The following is a 19,686-nucleotide window of genomic DNA, read 5'->3' on the forward strand; positions in this document are numbered from 1 at the left end:
TAGGGCATGAGTAGGGTGTGGAGCCCACGTGTCTAACAAATCAATACTAAATCTCTCTAAACATGAAATTCCAATTTGTCCTAGGTATTCGATGTTTCGTAAAATTTTAACCGTAGCTTCGATTTCAATTCTGCTTGCGCCTACACGTTCGTAATGATGAGTACTACGACGATACACTAAAGAATGTTTCATACACCTCACAATATGTTGGTCAACAAAAGTCAATGTCCTTGCCTTTAGGGGCATTTTTGTCAATTCCCTCATTTAAAATTAATAAAATTGTCAAATTAGGAACGGGTTGTCACACAAGAGGCTAGTATAAACAATACCAAAACAATTTGTACCTATGACAACAAAATATTAAGAAATTTTACTGTAGAAATCATAACAATCTACTAATTTATTTAATTCACTAAAAGTATGAATGTGAAACAAAACCATAGGAAAAACATGATTGAAGCTATGAATCATCACTTCGAAAATAGAATAAATCAGTAATTTCATTGAACATCCACAATGTAAAACTAACATTGAAACTTCGAAATAGAATCAAAATAATAATAAACTAAATAATCGTAGTATAGATTTTCCCCTTAGCCTTAGCTAGAGAGATTAGTTCTCCATAAACGAAATTACACAAAGAATTCTAAAGATTGAAAACTAACCATTTTTATAACAAAATTGTTTTCAAATCCCACTAGAGAAATCAGGACATGTAATAATCCCACTGAATTCCTATTTGGTGATGTCCTCCTATTTTTTATGCGTCAATTGCAAGGAACGAATGATCTTCCTCTGCTTTTGCTTTCACACGTGAGCAGCATGCCCCTTTAACTTGGGCTCTTTATTCCTAGCCCATTTGTCTTTTGCCCAGAGTCCAACTATTCTATTTCTCATATTTTGACAATGCTACTTAGTACTACGGCCTGGTAGTATTCTTCATTTGTAAATAAGAGGTCTTATGTTTGATTTTCACCAAATGTTAGTTTGAACTATATTATTGCTAACTCATAGTGAGGATAAATCCACCCCTCTCTCCTTTAGTGTAGATAATACGATTGTTCAAAAGATTAAAAAAAATGTTTCAAATATTATAATTTTGCAACCGAAAACATTAAATATCTCAATCATTGCTAACAAACATTTTGTCACATTCCCCCACCACATCTCGGACTTGACTCTACCGTAACATGATATTGTCTGCTTTGGGCCCCGACCACGCCCTCACTATTTTATTTTTGGGAACTCACATGAGAACTTCCTAGTAGGTCACCCATCAATTGTAACATGCCACATCGCCCAGGGGTGAGGATCCTATAAGCCTTATATGTATATTCCTATCTCTACCTAGCACGAGGCCTTTTGGGAGATCACTGGCTTCGGGTTCCGTAGGAACTCCGAAGTAAAGCGAGCTCGCGTGAGAGCAATCCCAGGATGGGTGACCCACTGGGAAGTTCTCGTGTGAGTTCCCAAAAACAAAACCGTGAGGGTATGGTCGGGGCCCAAGGTGGACAATATCGTGCTACGGTGGAGTCGAGCCCAGGATGTGGTGGGGGCCGGACCGGAATGTGGCACTTTGCTTTCTGTTTCCTTAAATTCATAATTTTAAGGACAATAAAAGAGCTCAATTACAATTCATGATTTTACAATCCATTTACTTCAGAAGAGCTTAGCACCAATTTATACAAATTGGTTGATAAAATGAGCAATTGATAGGTTGATGCAATGTAGAGTTTCCTCAAAGTCAACCAGCACCATTTTTAAGCCAAAGCACTTGGCTACCTTGTACATCACTTTTAAACACACCTTACAACTTTTATTGTGGATGTGCTCTCGTCATTGGTCCGTGTTAAATACATTTTTAATTTTTTTTTATGACTAACTTTAAAAATACATTAAAGATCAAAGTGAAGCAACGCAAAAAGGGAGATTTTCTTTAAATGCTTGACTAATATCTTTTAGCACAAAATATAACGTGTTTGAAGAGCCATTTGATATAGTTGTTATCTTCCAGGTAAAAACTATGTAACATTTTGATGTGGCAACCCAACATGATATTTATCAAGGCCTCATCTCATCAGTATATTACTTTCGCTATATATATGAATTAAAAAAACATACTGTTTCAAAAAAAAAAAAAAAAAAAAAAAACATACTACCCTTACCCACCTATTTGGTGACCTGTGGCATATTTTTTCTAACCAGTTTTGGGTAAATGTACTCTTGCAGTCAAAAGCACGGGTGTGTGAAAAGTGGAGGGGAAGTAAATTCATGTTGATGATTAAAAAAGCATAATTAAGGTTTTAATTGTTTTCCTTTTCCATGACTTAAAATGAATTTGATCTCACGGATATTGGTATTGTATTTTCTAATTGTAATGCATTATGCTGCTGCAGAAGTACATAGAATGCAAATTGTGAATTTGGCAGGCCATAGGGTTTGGAAATCAAGATTGGTTTGAAATTGAACTTTTTCAATTATATTTTGTTGTACGCTTGCTGTAGGTAATTCCCATTCCTTATAATATTGTCCTGTTTTTGGTTGAAAGCTTGCAAGTATCTCTAAATTTGATTCGGTTGGTTTTTTCGGGATTACAATGCAAGACTTCTCATGACCTTTTTCTTATGCGGAAGGAGATGGGAGATTAATTCAATAGTTGTTTGTACTTTAATTTAATAAGAGGTTTGCCCTTATTATTATTATGTAAATGTGCAATTGGTGTTGAATCAAATCATAATACAGTCAGTTTAATAAATTTCGTATTTTATATTTAAAATATATATATATCAAATCATAAAATATTTCACGTTGATGAACAAAGTAAAAATCGGTATGAGAAAAAAAACAGCTACCACAATATACCTTTATGGGCGCATAATGCACGTGATGCAAAAATACATCCGTGCGTACGAAGATGTTAGTTATCAATTAAAAGAGAGTAAATAGACAATTCAATTAAAAGAGCATAATGTAATTTCGAACAAACCTCACTCACACAAGTAACCATAACATCTCTATTTTTTTTTAAACATTTTTCTCTGAATTCTCCTTTTTTTTTTTTTTTTTAATTATAATTTTATATTTTCATCTAGTTGAAAAAAAAAATCCCATTTTTCTTAACTGAGAATCCAAGCGAAAGCAAAATCATCGCACGATTAACTAAAAAACCGAAAGGCTGGTGAGGAGGACGACCATGGCGGCCTGTCGCTGCTGCCTATTTCCTCTTGACGGCTGATTACGGCTCGAGCCCAACGCTTTCGACCCCGTAAGTTACTTTTTCTTGCCGCATTTTCATCTTCAGAAATCGAACTTTGATCTTGTTACCAAAAGGGTAGCGAGAAAATGAAAAATTAATCTTTGGGTTCACCATTTAATTTCTCAGGTGTGCAATTTAAGCTCACAAATTTTGGGGTCTTTCCATTTCGGCTTGGATTTACAATTGTTAGTAGTAGAATGAATGTGGGTTGTGTAACTGGACTAGTTTGGTATATTTTGTTTTCGCTTTTCATCGATTTTGTTCATGTCTTTTTAGCAAAATGATAATGTGGGTTAGATTTTGAGTAGTTTTCTCTGCTTGTGTAGTTACCACTCAGTAATTACAAATGTTTTGGTATTTGATTGCTCAAGACACCCAAAGCGATCTATCTATCATTTAGATTTGATTGTTTATGACGAAGTCAAAGTTGCTATTGTAAAAAGCTGGAGAAAATGTGATTTAGGAATGCTCTTGGACTGCTATGCTGTGTAGATTATTGAGCACTTTCTTTTTTCTTCCCTGAATGTAGAGAGGAGCATTTTTAATCAGTTAGGAATGACGTTTTTTTTGCAAAAATTGGTAGTTTGAGGTACCTTAGAGTACGTGAACCTAGTAACTCTACTTGCATGACCAATAAAAAGAACAAAACCAAAAAAAACTTAGTGAATCCTTAATTGCTGTTTTATTTGCATTTGTTTTCGTTGCTGACAGTTTTATTTCGCTTGCAGTTCATTTGTGTTGGGTCATTTGTTTCTCCAACAATTTTTCCCCTGCGTAGTCTGTCTTATCTCATGAGTGACAAGCCTCAGGAAGCTCTAAACGATGCAATGCAAGCACAAGTAGTTTCCCCAGTTTGGCACTTTGCATCTTATCTTCAAGCTGCTGCCCTTTTGGCCCGTGGAATGGACAGTGAATCTCAAGCAGCAGTTAAGGAGGGTACTATGCTTGAATCCAAAAGGAGCAAAGCAGCTGGACAGAAGTGAAAAATCCAGGCCGATCAACCAGGTGCCAAGTTTGCCACCTCTCGGTTTGGCTCTAAGCATATACTGGCAACGATCATTAGGCCAAAGCTTCATAATTTCCATGGTATTAGATTTTGGTCATTTTCCAGCAGTATATATAGTATTTGAATTCTTTTACTTGATTTGATTTCTTGTGCGTCAAATGAATTGAGTATATTAATTTCTTTGACAAACTGGAAAGAAAAAATTGAAAGTTGTAAAAAACATTGGTAGGGAGGATGTCGTTCAGAAGCTTGTAATTGCGTACAGAAAGCATGTAGGATTCCTGGTGTAGTTATTTCTGATGAAAAAAATAGTTATTAGTTTGTCAAATGCTATTTGATCGTTATTTAATAAATGAGGGCCACTTTATGTTAGAACTTCAAAATATAAATGTCCTTCTTCTGGTATAATTTATCACTTCTTCACCATGAATTCCATCATCTCCAGATATTACTTAAGAGATGTTGGTGTGAGGATCTACATTGAGACAACGGTTGAGGGGTGTTACTGCCTCTTCCCCTTTTAGAAACTTTTGTTAATATTCTCTTTTGTTTATAGCATCTGTTCACGTTGACAACTGAGTGGTCTTGTTTCAGTTATACATCTTCTTGAATTTTGCTAATTATCTGGTTAGTTGCATGGATGTTTCCGCTAATGAGTACCGTGCTAATGTTCTGTGGAATATAACTTTATTACCTTCTTGAATTGTCAGGGGATGTGCAACCTATGAAATGGGTAATGCGATTAAGGGTTGTGTTACATCTTGCACTGGCTCTAGAATACTGCACAAGTAAAGGGCATGCGCTTTATCATGACCTTAATGCTTACAGAATTTTATTGGATGAGATAGCTATATTTTGACTCCATCTGTTTGATATCCTTTCCAAAGTATATTCTGATTGTATTCTATTATTTTATTTATTATAAATTTTCAGGATGGCAATCCCAGAATATCCACCTTTGGCCTGATGAAAAATAGTTGGGATGGGACGAGTTATAGTACAAATCTGGTATTTACTCCTGAACATATTAGGACTGGTAGGTAGATTGTGGAAAAAGCGGTGTTTTTGCTCCAAATAACTCATTCAAATTTATGATTTACTTGACATACATCCTTTAAGTATGCAGTTCAGCAATTATACACCTCACATCCCTTGTCTTGCAGGGAGAGTAAAACCAGAAAGTGCAGTATATAGCTCTGGACTCTCTTGATTGATCTTCTCAGCGGAAAGCATATCCCCTCTAGCCATGTAAGTGATGTCCAAGTGGAGAACTGAACAAAAATAAAGAAAAAACCATTTGTAGGAAAAGATTAATTATGGAAACTCTTCTAAAGATCTAATGGTTACTCTTTTACCTACGATAAAATGTAGTTTACTTTCAATTGTTATGAACTCTGTGTGAGGATTTATCCTTCTTAGGATATGTAAACACAAGTACGTAAATTTATTCATCTGTTGGTTGATCGTTTTGTGCCAGGCCCTAGACCTGATATGAGACAGGAATCTTCAGATGCTGACAGATTCTTGGAAGGACAGCTTTCTAATGATGATGGTACTGAGTTGGCACGCTTGGCTTCATGATGTTTACAATCTGAACCCCAGAGCTACCAAATCCAAAGTCATTAGTTGCTTCTTTGACTCCTCTTCAGGAAGAAACTGAGGTTGGTTCTCTCTCCTATGTTTCTCTTATTAAGCAGCATTCTATTCCCAACTTTACTCAGAGAGCATAGTTTGACTGCTTAAAATCTTCACACAATTGTTTGTAGATCTATATTTTAGGTTCTTATTACGATACTTGTGTGGGAAATTCTGAGTAGAGCTTTGATAATAGTTACTTTCATGTCCATACCGATATCCGAATTTGCCCTTCAATAGGATGTTCTTTTTCTGACCTGTTAAATTAAATTACTAAACACAGCTTCGTATGAAATTTTATTTGGCATTTAGATTTCTGGTCAGAATATGATTGTTACATCATATCTTCTAATTCTTGATGGCAAAAAACGAGATTGGTAGTTTAAGGTACCTTAAGAGTATCTGAACCTAGTAACTCCACTTGCATGACCAATAAAAAAAACAAAACAAAACTGAAATAAATAAAAAAAGTAAATCCTTAATTGCTGCTTTCTCTGCATTTGTTATCGCAAATCCTTAAACAAGGTACCTAGTTTAAGGTACCTTGTCGACAGTCTTATTTCCCTTGTGCTTCTTTAATTCATGTTGGTTTCTCTCAACCAAAAACCATAACCTTGCTTCTCCAATTCTCTCTCGCAGTGGAATTAAATCTCATATCATGGATCTCATATATAATATTACTGAGGCCAATTAACCTGCACCCAATGTGAAAAACGTCCTTCAGTAAACTCTTTTGTCAATGTAAATGAATCAATATTTCCTAATCTTTTTTGCATGTAAATACTCCAAAATTTTGTAGTCTTTTGTGGAATGTAACGATCTAATCTTTTTTTGCAAGTGTACCAAACGTTTTCAATGCAAATAGTAATATCTTATGTAACACAATCTTTTATATCTTACAAACATATTCTTTCATACGATTCTAATCCCGCCGCAGCAATGCGCGGGCAAAATTTCCAAGTTACAAACTAAATAGAAAAGCAAATAACTAAAAATCAATTTACAATATTATCCTTCTTAACAATATTCATAGAAAAAAACAGTTGCAATGAATAAAAGTTCTTACAAACAAGGCACGGTATCAAATCATTTACCAAGGAAAACATATTCCTAGTACATTTCTGCAATCTCGTTATAACTGGAATTAAGCAGCATCTAACACTTGACAGCTTATGCAGATATGGAAGCCACGCAGTTGAACTGAAGTGAAGAATATGCCTGGAGATACTGATGAAAATAAACAAGCACTGGTAAGTTCGAAGAAGACAATTGATCATAAATTCCAAATTAATCGTGATGAATCGATGAGAGAGAGATTACATACCGCACATTACAGCTTATCTATTAAGCATCCGTTAATTTCCGCTTGATCAACACTACCCTCACATAAAGCCAATCATTCAGCGAATTCAAGAACTTGAAGTATGCGTACCTCCATTCCCTGATGAATATCAGACTTCCACAAACTCCCCAAAATCCAACAAAAAACCCGAGCCCCATGCTGATGTAAAATCCATAGCGTATAAGCTCATCATCCTTGTCTTCTTCGTTACTAACTTGATCTGGACCCGTTTCTTCGATATCACATGCCTTTGGAAGTGGAGGTCCACAGAGCTGTGGATTTCCATCATAAAAAGAGGGATCAAAACTTTGGAGCTGGGTGCCAGTTGGAATCTTTCCAATCAAGTTGTTGTGTGACAAGTCCAAGACACCAAGACGACTTATCCGAGCAAGGCTTGTTGGAATTCTTCCGTCTATATGATTTCTTGACAAATCAAGTGAATCCAAGGACTCCAATTTTCCAATGTCTGGAGTGATTTGACCTGTAAGTTGGTTTCTAGAGAGGTTTAAAGAAACCAACCCAACAAGATAACTGATTTCGCTCGGAATCTTCCCAGTCAATCGGTTGCTTGAGAAATCAATACTTCTCACAAGCCCCAAAGTATTCCTGTAAACCTGCAAGCTTCCTTTCCATATGAAGATTTCATCATCCTCATAAATATTCCACAAGCGTGAATATCGATCAAGGATGTAAGAATGTTCGATGGTTAGACTTGAATTTCCTTTCTGAGCCAGAGTAGTCAAATTTTTTAGGCAATTCGGTATACCTCCAGAGATGTTGTTCAGAGAGACATCCAAAATTTGAATGTGTATTAGATCGCATAGTTGCGAGGGCAAGCTTCCATTGAAATGGTTAGAGGAAAGCATTAGGATAACCAATTTCTGAAAGCTAGCCCCCAACCATTCAGGTATTGATCCTGACAACTGGTTATTTGCAAGATCAAGAACCATTAAACTTGTGCAATTCTTCAAGGATAAAGGCAACTCTCCCACAAACTCATTGCTTCTTAATTTCAATGTTTCGATCCCAAATAAGGAGCCTATTGTCGTAGGAATTTTTCCCGAAAGAGCATTGGAACTCAAATCAAGCATGACGAGATTGCCCAAATGTGTCAAGCATTCTGGAAGTTCTCCAGAGAGATTGTTGTATGAGAGATTAAGAAAACGTAAACGCATAGCTGCACTTGCACACAAGAAAGAAATCCACCCTGAAATGTTATTATTAGAGAGATCCAAATATGACGCTTGTGATAGAGTTGCAGGAATTCGACCTTCAATATCATTAGAACTCAAATGCACTTCAGGGTAATTTGCAAAATCCACTGTCAAATTTGTAAACATTTCTCCAATTTGGTTATGGGAAAGACTGATAAATTGCACGTTACGACTCGTACCCCAAAACTGGCTTGGAATGATATCCACAATTCCAGCATCAGAAATATCAAGGTATAAATACTCATTCTGAGATTGAAGCCATTTTGGAAAATACGGACCCATCTTGCAAGACCCCAAACTTATAAACTTCAGTTGAAAAGGAGGAGTCCAGTTAGAATGGAAGTTTAAAACTAGTGAGTTAGAGGATAAATCTAAATACCATAATTTCGAGAGTTTAGAGAAACGGGAATCTGAAATCACCCCTTCCAAAGCATTCATACCAAGGCCAATAACCTCGAGCTTTGACATTTGCCCCATACTTTCAGGTATTCTTCCACTTAATTGATTGTAAGAAATATCTAATTCTTTCAACGACAAAAAGTTGGTAAGATCAGGTAATGGCCCTGCAAGTTGATTTTCAGAGAGCCACAAACGCTCCAAGGAGTTTTGAGCACATGTAGACAATATTTGAACAAATTTGGAAAACTGTCCACTCAAATTGTTGCGCTCAAGATTCAATGATTGCAGACTACACAACCTTGAGAAAGAATGGGGTTCTGCTCCTTCAAGGTGGTTTTCAGAGAGATCAACATGTGCAAGAGAGCTCATGTTTCCAAAAACATCAGGAATTGAACCGGTCAAATGGTTGGAAGAGAGAGAAAGATCAACAAGGCTGGTATTGTTGGTGGACAGCCATAGAAATATTGAAGAAAGAGATTTAGAAGAATTTATGTTTGAAAGAGTGGAACGAACTGGAGGAGAAGGAAGACTACAGTTCCGTAATGTCAAGTTTGTTAATTTGGGGAGTTTATTAACTGCTTCCGGCCAATCAAAAGCATTACTGAGATTGGCGTAACTCAAGTCCAAATATGTCAACGAAGAAAGACGAGGGAGCCAATTGATATTTTCTACATTACCGAAGTCATTACCGCCAAGATCAAGGTGCTGCAAGTTGGTAAGGTTTCCGACTTGAATTGGAAATTTTCCACCAAAAGAACACCAAGAAAGATCAAGATATCTCAAATTGTTTAGAGAACCAATGAAATATGGAACTTGGCTCCCACCAAAGTAAATTCTCGATAGGTCCAAATATTTCAAATGCTTCAACTCAATCAGTTTAGGACTAATCATCGTACCTTGCAAAAAATAATAGCCTCCGAGATGAAGCTGAACAACATGGCCAGTTTGGTTGTCACATGAGACTCCTTTCCATCGGCAACAATCTTGTTTTGCGGCTTCTGTACCCCACGAAGAGAATATTACTTGGCTGTCCTCGTCCATGATGAGGCCTTGCTTGAATGCAAGGAGAGCTTCCCTTTCCTTGTCTGTGCACCTCATCGTCATGTTAGCATCGCCGTGGCCAAGGTTCAAATGTAGGGTGATGATTAATAGCAAAAGCACCATAATTCCCCCCATCTTAAAAACAATAACAATCAAGATCAAGAGGCAGAACACACAAGTGTTGTAATAAAGATATGAAGCACACAGCACCCCTCTGATATAAATACAAGTCCAGTTTCGAAAAGTCAAAATATGGCGAAATTTTTTGTTCAACCATGCAAGTGGGTCGAAAATTCGAATGGTGGTGGAAGATATTTTTCGATGTAATCGAAATATGAGATTGTATATCACGTGTTATTATACAAATGGTAAGATATATGTATTAAAACATTAATAACATAAAAAATAAAATTTTCCACCATTTATATAAAAACATGTGATATATTATCCGTGTGCCGGTCACAATGAATTTTTTTTCATGGTGATGCTGTTGCAAAGTCTTTTTATATGTAGTAAGTTTACTGACTTGACTTGTGTATGGAAAATATCAGCTGTTAGAAACAGATCGTGCGGCCAAAATAAATTTGAACTTTTTTCAATTGTTTTCTATGCTCAACGAAACGTCTTTAGCCCCTTTCTCCTGTTCCTTCGTATTCTTTCTTTACTTTAGCAATGTTTGGATTTAGCCCCTTTCTTAGAAAGTAAACAAAAGTGCTTGTCCCAAAAAAAAAAGAAAGTAAACAAAAGTAATTTGGGTTTGCGTATTTCAGATTGGTTTTGATTTTTTATTTAACTTAAAAATTGGACAGAAATGAAGAAATTTTTTTAGAGATTTGGGAAAGATAATCTGATTTCAAGTTTCACAAATAACAATCAACACTAAATTACATATTAAGAGTTTAAGTATTCAATGAATGATTTTTATCGTAAATGGTCCTTGAAATTGACCCACCTCATCAAGATGGTCATTGAAATTCAAAATCGATCAATGTAGTTCCTAAAAATGGATGTTGCAAATCAATGTGGTCATTCCGTTAAGATTTCGCTAAAAATTATGTTACGTACTGATGTGGCACATAATTAGGTCCCACAAGTTTAATTAAATATTACATAGACGAACTTAAACTATATTATTGCTAGCCATGACTTAGCCCACTCCCTACTTTCTTAGTGTAGATAATATTATTTGTTAAAAAAATAACACATAAAATTTTAATAGAACCACCAACTGACAATCAAAATGATAATCATATTAAATATGTGTAACTATGTAAATATTATAGCAAGGGCTTTTATCACAAACAATCTCTAAAATTGACCCTCTATCAAGATGGTCCCTAAAATTGAAAAATCGATTAATGTAGTCCCTAGAGAGTGTCACAAATCAATGTGGTCTTTACATCAAAATTTTGTCAAAAACTCAATATTCAAATATGAATTAAAATATTTAAATAACAAAAATATATTTTATTTTATATAATTATAAACTTTAGAAAAAAAATAAGCGAGTTACTACGTAGAGGTAGATGGGGAGCCACCGCCGACTCGCTAGGCGTAGTGGCCGATCTTCAGGAATCAAGTGATGCAACCAACGAGGAATTGGAGGCCACCCTTTTGGGATCAGGAGACCAATTTGATGGTGGCTTGCTGATAGGATCAAACATGATAAAAAGGGAAATTGCAAGAAAGTAAATGCAGAAATGGAAAAGAAATTAAAGTAAATCATATCTTCATTTATTGTTTCTCTAGATAATAAAAAGGGTTTAAATACATTAAAAAATAAGTAGGGTTTGAGATCTAAATTGGCCTAATAGTATTACATATGTAATGAACCTAATAGATAATAACAACAATATATAGTCCAATTGGCTTGATAGAAGTCCAACAGCTTAGAGTCCCACTTGCTCGAGTGGCCTTAGTGGTGGTTGCAGCAGTGGATCTCATGGTGTCGATTTCGGAATTTTAGTTTTCCAGTTTGAAGGTGTTCGAATTTTGGAATGGTTCTGGACTGGGTAAGGTGCAACGGAGTGGTTTGATTGGTCGAAGTCTTGAAGGGCTTTCAAGGGCCTGTCCCTCTCTTTTTTTCTTTTTTATAATTATATAAAAATACATTTTGTTTCTTTATTTAAATATTTTTAATCATATGTCAATATTTAATTAGATTTTTGTGACCTAATTATGTGACAGGTTAGAACATAACCGAATTTTTGAATTTTTTTTTTATATAGAAGGACCCATTATTTTGCAACATCTATTTTCATGAATTATATTGATTGATTTTCAATTTTATGAACTATTTTGTTGGGTTATATCAATTTCAAAGACCCTTTGTGGTAAACCTTAATAGCAAATACCGAGTTCGCAATACTATTCCATTCAAATTGAGAAGGGTTGCTTCTCTACTATTAAATGCTTCTCCTCCTATTGACATGTTTGAGACGTCCACAAATAGAGTTGACCAAGTCAGAGCCACATATTCAATATTCCTACAATGCAATACGATGGGTGACCAAAACATTGACCCATCTTATACAAAATTAAAGTTTTAATTTTCCACAATTCTAAGTGGAAATGTATTTACACTTAATATTAAGGTTTAGTAGTATTTCTCTTTATTTGTAAGTGAGAAGTTTTAAGTTCGATTATTACCAAAGACCAATTTGAACCACATTAATGTTAACCTATTGTGGGGTTAAGCCCACCCCTTACCCGTAGTATAAATAATTTCGTTTGTTAAAAAAAATCATTAAATGCTTAGCTCCGCTTTTTATAAAAGCAAGTTTTAAAAGTAACCTACAAGTTGCTTTTAAAAACTGCTATATAGAGGTGGCTGCGTTAAAAATAGGTAGGATATTTTGCTTTTATCAAACACGTTATTATTGTTTAACTTTAAATTGAAACAGTTTTTGTGAAAAAAAAAAAACTCAATACCAAATGAGGCCTTAGTGTTACAAGTTTACACTAGGAGTGGGGACTAGGAGAATAAATTTGTTATATTTACACCTTTTTCTTAATTCTTTTTTAATTCATGTCACTCAGTACACACAGACTAGTGATATTCTTCTTCACTTGTAAGTGAGATGTCTTTGGTTCGATTCTCGCCAAAAGCGAATTTGAACGACATTATTGGTAGCCTATTGTGAGGCTAAGCATCTCCCTTAGTGTAGATAATATGGTTTGTTTAAAAAAAAACATTTGAGTTCATTGCTATATTTACACTAAGGGGTGAAGAGATTAAATTAGTTACAAACTCGTTATTCATGATATTCGAACATAATTTTTTTTATTTATATGTAAAGCAAAAATATTATCAAATAATAAATTATATTAAATATATGTAACTATGTAAGTATTATAGCAATTACCGAATCACAATACTTTCAAGCATCCACTAATTCCATTCAACTTGAGAAGGGCTGCTTCTGTAGTATTAAATGCTTCTACTCAAGGTAACGTGTTTGAGACGTCCAGAAATAGAGTGCTCGTCATTTGTTGGGCCCAAGACGTGTGAGAAATATGTGTTTGCGCGACAAAGTCAAATTCCACCATTCATTGAGATTGCAAGGCTTATACGAGAAGAAAATAATCAAATTGAAAATGGAGACACGTGTCTTTAACAAAATACGAAAAAAATCCAGAAATTTGCTTTTGTTATAAATAATGCTAGGAAGAATGAATTTTTAAATCAAATGATATGTCACCAATAAAAAATAAATATGTTAATTAATATTTAACTGATAATCTAATTATTAACAATCATGTCATTTGGTTAATAAATTTAATTTTAAAATTTAGTCTCTCTAGTACTACCGGAGATTGATGGACTTGTATTTGCACCATTAGAGTCAAAATCATATCAAATTTATACGATGGCGAATTTCTTTCAGTACTTAGTTATCTCAGCCAAATCTTGATGTTATTTCGTCTTAAAACGGTACAAAAAAGAAGCAGACTTACAAGTTACGTAGAGATAGGTGACCAAAAGAAGAGAGAACGGGACCTTATTTAATCGCGGATTTCTTTTGCTACTTAATTATTTCAGTCGAATCTGGGTTCTACTTCTCCAGTTGGCTTGCAATTTCGTCCTTTGTGCACCTCATCATCATGTTAGCATCCCCGTGGCCAAGTTCACATGTAGGATGATGATTAATAGCAAAAGCCACCGTTCTAAAACTCTCCACCTAGCCGTACTTAGGCATGTTTGAAAATTAATAAAGGAAGCCTAGACCGTCTAGGTGCTCGCTCAGACCCACCTAAATCGCTACCCTTATTAAATAGAAAATAGATAATTTTTATTTTTCATTTTATTTGTTCAATAAATTCCAAGAGACTTATTAAATACTTAGATGATCACACATTATATGCTTGTTCTCCATGTTTTCATTATGTTCTAATATTTTATAAACTATATGTCATTCTATTTTGCAATTTATTTATCCCAATACAATTATTTATTTTTGAAGTATAAGCATGCACTTGTTCATACGCTAATAATAAATTTACTTAAAATCACCTACGAGCTAGGTCCCAACCCGTTGCCAAGGTTCACATGTAGGGTGATGATTAATAGCAAAAGCACCATAATTATCCCATCTTAAAAACAATAACAATCAAGATCAAGAGGCAGAACACACAAATGTTGTAATAAAGATATGAAGCTATCACCACAATACATGCATAAATGCATCATACATCACCCCTCAGATATAAATACAAGTCTAGTTTTGAAAAGTCCAAATTTTTTGTTCAACCGTGCAAGTGGGTAGAAATTTCGAATGGTGGTGGAGAAATTTTTTGGTGTGACTGAAATAAATAGTGGTACTCCATGTATTATTATACAAATGATGAATATGTGTGTTAAAAAGTTAATAACTTAAAAAATAATTTTTTTTACCATTTATATAAAAACAAGTGGTGTGTCATCTGTATTCCGGTCATCAATGAAAAATTTCTCATGTAGTGCTATTGCAGAGTCTTTGCCACTAGAAATCGATTGTGCAGCTAAAATAAATTTGAACTTTTTTCATTTGTTTTCTATGCCCAATGAAACGTCTTTAGCCCCTTTCTCATGTTCCTTCGTATTCTTTCTTTACTAGAGGTTCGGTTTAACAAGGTCTTTTGTCAAAATCTAAGTTACTACTTTGTTCCTTTTTTAAATTCTTAGAAAGTAAACAGAAGTAATTCAGCTTGGCGTATTTCGGTTTGGTTTTGATATTTTTTTTTTGACTTAAAAATTAGAGATAAATGAAGAAGAAAAATCTAGAGATTTGGGAAAGATAATCTGATTTCAAGTTTCACAAATAACAATCAATCCTAAATTACATATTAAGAGTTGAAGTATTCAATGTAGGGTTGTTATCACAAATGGTTTCTGAAATTGACCCACCTCATAAATATAGTCCCTAAAACTGAAGATTGATCAATGTAGTCCCTGAACATGGGTAATGCAAATCAATATGGCCATTTCGTTAAAATTTTGTTAAAAATTGTGTTATATACCAATGTAGCACATAACTAGGTCCCAAAATTTTAATTAAATATTACATAAGCGAATTTAAATCATATTATTTGTTCAAAAGGAAAAAAGATTTTGCAAATAACGTACAAGGTCCTAACCCAGCATTGAAAGGATAATAAAAAGAGTTTCAAACTTTGAATTTTTTTTTTCTTTCTAAAGTTTCTAAAGAAACGATATTATCTACACTAAGGGGAGGGGGATAGACTTAAACTCATAATAGGCTAGCAATAATGTTAATTAAAATTTGCCTTTGGCGAGAATCAAACCTAAGACCTCTAATTTACAAGTAAAAAAAAATATTACTAGACCGTAGTACTATGTTGCCAAAACTTTAAATTTTTAACTAAAAAACATCTAATAATTTTATTTAATAATTAAGATAAAAAAATATAAAAAAATATTAATAATAACACAAATTAATTTTCTTCTCACTTTTTTCCTCCTCTCTTTCCTCTCTCTCCTTTTTTACTCTTTACCCGTGCCCCGTAGGCTCCTCTCCTCCATCCCTTTGTGTCATCCTCCACTTACACAAAAAGCCAATGTCTCATATCTTATCTTCTTATTTTATCTGAATTACAGATTAATTCAACTTTCTTCTTTATCAACTAAAAGAGAGTAAAAATACTATTTAGTCTCCTATGATAATAAAAAAAGTTAAAGGCACTAACATAATTTCACAAAATAAAATTTTGCTATTTTTTGTTTAAACCTCACCTACTGATGATTTTAACATCTCTAATTTTAAAAAATTAAAAATTAAACCTCTCTCATTCTCTCTCTCTCTCTCTCTTTCTCTCTCCCCATTCATCTCTCCTTTAATTTAAAAAACAAAGATAAAAAACTTCACACACAGTGGGCATATACTAGTTTTTCTACTAAATCCTGTCCTCACCCCCCCCCCCCTTTCACCCTTCACAACCTCTATATATCTTAAATTATTTTTTATGACATTTTCTATAATTTGTGTACAAAAAGCATATGGGATTGTCGATGTATTATTTCTAATGAAATAAATAATAATTAGTTTGTTAAACGTCATGGCATCGTTGCTACATGTAAATATAAATTACTACTTGGATAAAAATGAAAAATAAAGAGTTAACCCTTTAGTAAATTTTACAAGATTTTGTACAAGAGCGCAACCAATCCTTTAAACTAAAATTTATGACGAACAAACAATCATATGCAGTTCAGAATTAACTTAATTTCTTTAATAAATATCATGATTCATAACATATATTGCAGAAAGGTCTTGATAAAGTAAACATAGCGGTAAACTTCTTAACCAAGGAGATTTAGTAGTAAAGTTCTTTATATGACAACCCAATACTTGAAAACTTGTACAGATAATGACCCGTGGAAGCTCTTCGAGTAAAGCCATCATTGTCTCAGAAGACGTTGAAGATAAAAATAAACAAGCACGCGTAATTAAATTTTGAAGAAGACAACCAAATTAATAAGGAAGACATTACAAAGAGATACATGCATATCGTTGATTTTCAGAAAGAAAAAATAAAATCACATTTAGGTACCATTGATTCTTAATTGGTGGAATTCTTGAATAACAAATTAGTGGATAGTGATAGATGCAATTCTTGAAGGATGAAGGCAACTCTCCTACAAATATGTTACTTCTTAATTTCAATGTTTCCATGTGATATAGTGAGTTTACTGGATGAAGGCAAGTCTCCTTGACATTTCTTTACAATACTTGTTGACTTGTAGGGCATGCATAAAGTTGGATAAAATCTATATGGATTTTTTTATCAATCAGCTGTAGCAAATAAATGGTGGAGGCTTTGAGGGTTATTTATTTACGGTTTGGAGAGCAGAGGAATTGTGGGAAGTTTGAAATTTTGTGTTTTCATATGAAAATTTTGGAGGAGGAAGCGGCGGGAGAGTATGAGCCGTTGATAACTGTAAGAATCGAAAATTGTGATTGCTTGAGTTTTTTTATCAACCATGCAGGTGGGTAGGGGTGGGTTCGATGTCATTCAATTCGTTTTTTTTTCTTTCTAAATTTTGAATGGTGGTCCTGTCGCATAGTTTTTTTTCACATGTAATAATTCAATAAACTTTACCTGTGTATGCTCAGACAAACTTTCACAACATATATGTGTGGACAGTGATAGATGCAAACTTTCACTATAAACTTTAGGTACCATTGCTTCTTAATTGGTGGAATTCTTGAATAACAAATTAGTGGATAGTGATAGATGCAATTCTTGAAGGATGAAGGCAACTCTCCAACAAATCCGTTACTTCTTAATTTCAATGTTTCCATGTGATATAGTGAGTCTATTGGATGAAGGCAGGTCTCCTTGACAATTCTTTACAATACTTGTTGACTTGTAGGTCATGCATAAAGTTGGATAAAATTTATATGGTTTTTTTTATCAATCAGCCGTAGCAAATAAATGGTGGAGGCTTTGAGGGTTATTTATTTACGATTTGGAGAGCAGAGGAATCGCGGGAAGTTTGAAATTTTATGTTTTCGTGTGAAAATTTTGGAGGAGGAGGGGGGAGAGTATGAGCCGTTGATAACTGTGAGAATCGATGATTGTGATTGCTTGAGTTTTTTTAGCAACCATGCAAGTGGGTAGGGGTGGGTTTGATGTCATTCAATTTGTTTTTTTTTCGAAATTTCAAATGGTGGTCCTGTCGCAGAGTTTTTTTTCATATGTAATAAGTCAATTAACTTTACCTGTGTATGCTCAGGCAAACTTTCACAACACATGTGTCAACAATATCAACCATTAGAAACAGATCTTGCAGCCACATACAATCTAGGACACAATATATTTGGGTGGAGGATTTTCAAGCCATGGGACTAAAAACCAAATTATAAAACAAAATACTACAAAATGAGAAAATTCTTCAATAGTATGTAATAATGAATGATGCAGAATGAATTAACAAGATTGAAAATAGACTATTCAATACTTGTGGAAATCTTTGTATAATAAAATAACCAATAGTTCTGCTTCTCCAGTGCATTTTCCATTTCATCTCAAACATACTACAAACAAAGGTGGGCCTACAAATAACTATCAGAGGCAATTCAACATGTGACCAAAACGTAACCACATCTTTAATTATACAGGAATTAAAGTTTCCTATTGACTTCATGAAATAGCAATTTAAAGTCTTGGTCCTTGGAATTATTAGTTCATAAAATACAATATTTGTCAACTTGGTAGTGCATGCATAAAGTTGGATAAAATTTATATGGTCTTTTAATCAATCATTTGTAGCAAATAAATAAACAGTTCATAATACCTCATCTCAGTTTATTACCATCAAGTTTCTTGGTTTTCAACATTTGGTACATCAAATATTTTTCATGGTACCTACAGTCATATAGACAATGGTTGGGCGCCACATGTCAATATAGTCAATCAGATGTGGCACATAAATAGGCAGTTCATAATGCTTATTCATTTGTTTTTATACAGTTGAATGACTAAATAATGTCATCTTTTATTAATTTTGTTAGATAGGATCTTTACAAAGTATTTGAATAGTTTCGATATTAATATGAAATTCATGAATTAAAAACTAAGCACCTTGAGGAAGAACTCCCCTCATCCACTGAGTCATGAACAAAGTTAATTCATAATATTAAATCTTCACTTACAAGTGAAAAAGAGTACCACCAGACTTTTAAAAGCTGCAATTTGGAGGCCACTGCGCTATTCTTTCTTTGGTAAAACCGATAAATGTCACTGACAAACTATGACACGGTATATTTGGGTGGGGAATTTTCAAGCAATGGGATTGAAAACCAAGTTACAAAAAGAGAATACCACAAAATGAGAGAATTCAAAAGTACATAGTAATGAATGTACAAGATTGAAAATAGACTATTCAATACTTGTGAAAATCTTTGCACAATAAAATAACTACTACTTCTCCTTGTCCAATGCATTTTCTATTTTATCTCAAACACACTACAAACAAAGGTGGGCCTATAAGTAACTATCAAAGGCAATTCAAAGGTGACCAAAACATAACCACATCTTTATACAGGCATTAAAGTTTCCACTATTCAAGTGGGAATGCATTGATTTCATGACTTTAGTAATTTAAAGTCTTTGGTCCTTGGAATTATTCGTTCAGAACATACAATACTTGTTGACTTGTACTGCATGCATAAAGTTAGATAAAATCTATTATTCTAGATTTATTATTCGTTTTAAATGGTGTTTGCCTTGGCCTTTTGGCATGTGTGCGATTTACTTGTAGTACATGCATAAAGTTGGACAAAATTTGTAA

General features: G+C 34.0%; 1 long non-coding RNA gene across 3 annotated transcripts in view; it reads left to right on the forward strand.

Annotated features, from left to right (window-relative positions):
* The first annotated feature begins 3,158 nt into the window (after positions 1-3,158).
* Positions 3,159-19,686, forward strand: part of LOC126631968 (uncharacterized) — a 36,944-nt gene continuing 20,416 nt past the window's right edge. Inside the window, exons 1-6 of one of the 3 annotated variants that reach the window (XR_007626521.1) lie at positions 3,159-3,265; positions 3,985-4,342; positions 4,973-5,050; positions 5,196-5,298; positions 5,426-5,510; positions 5,740-6,223. This is a non-coding gene — a long non-coding RNA (uncharacterized LOC126631968). Of the gene's footprint in view, positions 3,266-3,984; positions 4,343-4,972; positions 5,051-5,195; positions 5,299-5,425; positions 5,511-5,739; positions 6,224-19,686 lie in introns of those variants that run through there. The other 2 variants (XR_007626527.1, XR_007626522.1) reach the window with 2 other exon arrangements.

This window comes from Malus sylvestris, chromosome 1 (assembly GCF_916048215.2).
Source record: "Malus sylvestris chromosome 1, drMalSylv7.2, whole genome shotgun sequence".
In the NCBI taxonomy this organism is placed as follows: Eukaryota; Viridiplantae; Streptophyta; class Magnoliopsida; order Rosales; family Rosaceae; genus Malus; species Malus sylvestris.